The following is a 5109-nucleotide window of genomic DNA, read 5'->3' on the forward strand; positions in this document are numbered from 1 at the left end:
ATAAAAAAAAATAAAACAAATATTTTTCTTTTTTAACAGAGTCATTAAAGATTTTTAATATCAATTTTTGTTTTAATAATGTAATATTATTAATTCATATTTTAAAAATATAATTATTATATCTATACCGATAACGAAGACTTAAAGAACTAAAATTTATTCTGTGCACGTTACTGGATTTCACTAGCGTTGCAATGCGCATGCGCTAAAAGGTGACTCGCCTAACAACACTGACTGGTATAAACTAAACCGGTGCTTGGTCAAAATGCGTGCATACAATTACAAACCACCTATGCCACCTATATGGGAGAAATCATGCGTAAACAATGCACAAGCAATGAGCAACAAACGAATCGACCAATCATACTAGAGAACCTCGCGAACCCTCGAATAGAAATATTCATGAGATTAAAAACCGTTCGATATATTCAAAACAACTATAATGCGCGCTTTTCAAAAACATTTAGGTCAATTTAGTATTTATAAAGTTTATTAATAAAAAATAAATTTAATTAAAAGTTTATATATTTATATTAATAGTTTTAAAAAATTTTATTTTTTTAGAAAAATTTAAAAATAAGAATGTCATAAGAATTAGTTTAATGTTTAAATAATATAAATAAAAAATAGAAATAATATTTGGATCCTTTGGGTCTTCTTCATTATAGATTTAACAAAGGTAATTATATTAATATAAATTAATTGTAAATTTTACACGTTTTATTAGAATTCTGGTAAGAACTGTCAAAGTAGAATAAAGTGCATTGTAGTCAATTAAAAATTAAGACTTCAAACTAATTGTAAAAAGCGAAATTAGGTGTCCATTGCAGAAATAAAATTAATTCATCAATGTATAAAATTCAGTATATAAAAGCCAGAAAACTAAGTTGGCAGTTAGGAGCTATGTGATTAACTATAATAATTTATAGAAAAGCACGTACCTCATTAATGTTTCACTTATCGTTAGATGCACATTAGATGAGAATTAATTATAATTATGATTTACATATATATAATCAAGTGTAAAATAAAGTAAATTGAAGTGTAATAATCTTGTGAAAGTCGAGTTAGTACTAACATGTTTATAGAATAGAATAGAATTTATTTCACTTCAGCATACACTACTAACATGTTTATATATATATATATATATATATACCTTAGCTACAAGAGAAGGAAGTATCAGTTAAACTCTAAACAAGCTGTTGATATCCCAGAGAGACAGATGCTGAACACTTTATGTATATTTTAGTTGCTATTATAGCAGCACAAAATTGAAGCAAACTGACGAACTATGCTGATAACATTCATATTATGAACAATATAAAAATAGATAGAGTAGGCTAATGAGAGTCAGCAACGATAAACGGCGCAATTACTTAGTGAATAATCAATACTTAGAAATTGGATTGATGTCTTTTTTTATTTGAACGTTCCAACTCTCTTTGGTGTCCTCTTCAGCAAAACAATACAAGAATAAATAGCTCACATGTCCATGCTTAAGTCACTTTTAAGGGGATCCTAAACCGATTACCGGACTTGATCGAGATCGATAGTGCAGACTTTTTTAATTCCAAATTCGATAATAGTGAATCTTTGATTCATTTCTTACATTATATTATATATCGTTCTATCTCACTTAAATGCATACATCTGTCCTTATCTAACATATGCCAGCACCATCTATCGCAAGACCGCGCAACTATTACTACACGGAATTTCGACTCTGTTGACAGTCCCAGTCTTCGCAAAGTACCCGTATATACATATTTTCTATTCGGTAGGATTACTTTCCTTCTAGACTTTCAATCTTAGTTCTATAAACTTGGTATCGTTCGTTATAATAATGTGAGCTCAGACCTATGCTTATTTTCAAGATATAAACTATAAAACTCTTGTATGAAGCAAATATAGACCTGAGGTGTCAGCTGTACGAGCTAAAAGTAAGCGAATTTTTAAACTTTTCTTCGATTTTCTCCTAAAATCCGATACAGCTGAGATCCTGTTTGTGCGTACTTTAATTCTGTAAAAACAATTTTTTGCAATCCGTCAATTCAATTCGGAGATATTTCACCGAATGGAAATGATGGTAAAGTAGAACAACTTTAATGCCCGTGTCACACTACGCATTGGAGATTGAGGATTGCGAATTAAGGATTAGAATTCGACCAATCAAGTAATTTTAAGTTTAATCCATTTCGTTCTAATTGGCTGAATTCTAATTTTCAATTCGTAATCCTCAGTCTCCAATGCGTAGTGTGACACGGGCATAACATCCCCTTAAATTGACAAAGATGAAACGTTGTTAATCTTCACGAAACATGAAGCGTGTCATGAAGCTTTGTTACATAATTTGACTTAAAAAGTAGATATGTGTTAAATTCGGATGTACAGATCACGCATTTTTAAATACACGTCCGTGTACGACAATGTGTCACTCAGGTATTTATATTATGAGGACACGTCTTGCAGACGTACTATATGAAAAACAATATACTGATATTTGTCTATCTGGGTATATGATGGGCGAAGAAACTACGTATTGTTTTGTAAATTTAAACTAGGGCTCTAATTTTATTCCGTTTTTCGAAGATACGTGTAAACGTAAAACGTTTATCCGTTTATATTCGCTTTCAAAAAAACGTTTACTTGAAGGTAAACGTTTACACGTTTAATTAGCACGTTTAATTAGGTAATTATACGTGTAAACGTGTTTTCGTTTAAACGTATAATAGTTAATTACATGTATATTCGGAAAAACATTTCTAATAAACGGATATACTAATTATACGTGTAAACGTATTTTCGTTTAAACGTATAATAGCGAGCCCTAATTTAAACCCTATATTTATATTTGTGTATATTCATCATTTCCGATACCAAAGTTTTGTTTATAATATAATGTTTGCTCTATAGAATACTGTCTCAATTTTAAATAATTTTAATTTTAGTATTTTAATTTACTAGTTTATAATTACAAAAAATTTATTACTTGAATATATTACAAATATTTATCAATAATAATTTAACTTTGTAGTTATTCGACTTTTATCCTCGAGTGGTTGCCATTTGGAAACTCTTGCTTAAAATCACTAGATTTATGACTTTACTCTTGGCTGCGATTGGTCGAGCGTATCGCGTTTAAAGCTGGTCTACATTAGTCGCATCGCAGCGTCGCAAGCGTTGCGGTCCAATCAACATCAAACTAGCTCGACTCTGATTGGATCATAACGCTTACGACACGCTTGCGACATTGCGATGCGACTAATGTAGAACCAGCTTAAGGGGTATGTTCCTTTTTTACTGGCAGTGCAGTCATCATGACGTCACAACAGTGTACTGTCACAGCCGTTCCAAAATTACTGTGGTACTGCCAGCACTACTGTAACATCGTATTTCGGAACGGCTTTGCAGTAGACTGGCAGTAGTGTAAACAGACACCATGGATAAACGCATTACATTGTCAATGAATTTTGAACGAAAGCAGCAGCGATAGTTCTTCCGAAGAAGATAAATTAATTATGGAATCACCAATTCAAGCAGTTTGACCTCGTGTTAAAAATTATATGGGCACAATTAATAAATATTCAGATGTGGAATTTAAGTCATTTTCTGTAAAATGCATCTGCACTTAAATATAATGTATATATTTTTTTATTTCCTAGATCGGATGAATATTTCCACGTGTTGTGCTTCTTTAAGCGATGCCATATTGCATTGTGACTGCCTCACCTCGAAAGGGTGCTATTTCATTTGTACATTTTTGTCGTACGACAAATGTGTACAGAACAGAGAAGTCCTCGGATCTCTCTATTCTATAGCCAATCAACAGGCTTGAAAAATTTGTCGTACGACAAAAACGAACAAATAAAATATCACCCAAAGCCGCAGTAGTCGCAGTGGCAATAGGTGCATTGGGTGCATTCAGTAATACAACCGCTCACTGAGCGCTCGTATCTTATTGGCATTACCCCGGATCTACAATAGAGTTTTAAGCCTTAAACCAAAAATGGACGAATCATAATCGAATATTCTTCTCGAATTCGACTGTAATTGGTCAGTTTCTTACGACTTCAGGCTTAAAACACCTATTGTAGATCCGGAGTTAGAATCTCTTATTATAGTGTCTCTAATTGGTATATTCTGTTAAAACTAAAAATATAGACCGAACAGATACAAGAGCTCACTGAGCGCTCAATGGGCGCATTCAGCGGACTCAACAGTTGAGTGAGCGCTTGCTGTTATTGGTGTATTCTTTTAGCTCATCCAATCAGAATTTTAGATCTAGAAGAATACATCAATAGCAGCGAGCGCTCACTCAACTGTTGAGTCTGCTGAATGCGCCTATTGAGTGGTGTAGTACTGAATGCACCCAATCAGTACCACGACCGCTTACTAAGCGCTCAGTAAGCTCTCGTATCTGTTTGGTCTATATTTTTAGTTCTAACGGAATATACCAATAAGATGCTAGTGCTCACTGAGCGCTCATTTTCTACAACTTAAGACCCTGCGACCGCTACGACTTCTATTGTAGACTCCGCATAATTACAAAAATGAGCAAATTTACTAGAATACTGATTTCATTGGGTGCATTCAGTACCATGAGCGCTCACTGAGTGTTCAGTAAGCTCTTGTATCTGTTTGGTCTATATTTTTTAGTTCTAACGGAATATGCCAATAAGATGCAAGCGCTCACTGAGCGCTCAGTGAGCGCTTGCATCTTATTGGCATATTCCGTTAGAACTAAAAAATATAGACCAAACAGATACAAGAGCTTACTGAACACTCAGTGAGCGCTCATGGTACTGAATGCACCCAATGAAATCAGTATTCTAGTAAATTTGCTCATTTTTGTAATTATGCGGAGTCTACAATAGAAGTCGTAGCGGTCGCAGGGTCTTAAGTTGTAGAAAATTGACGAATCAGTTAATTATTCTTTTCATATTCGACTGTGGTTGGTCAATTTTCTACGACTTAAGACCCTACGACTGCTACGGGCTGCGGTCCACTTGACGCTACAAATGCTTCGAAGCGTTTGAGCGACCAATCAGAACAAAGAATTTTACGAATTAACTAATCAAAGAATGGCTGCGTTCAGCAGACTCAACA

Source organism: Mycetomoellerius zeteki, unplaced genomic scaffold (assembly GCF_001594055.1).
Source record: "Mycetomoellerius zeteki isolate Tzet28-1 unplaced genomic scaffold, Tzet1.0 scaffold198, whole genome shotgun sequence".
Lineage (NCBI taxonomy): Eukaryota > Metazoa > Arthropoda > Insecta > Hymenoptera > Formicidae > Mycetomoellerius > Mycetomoellerius zeteki.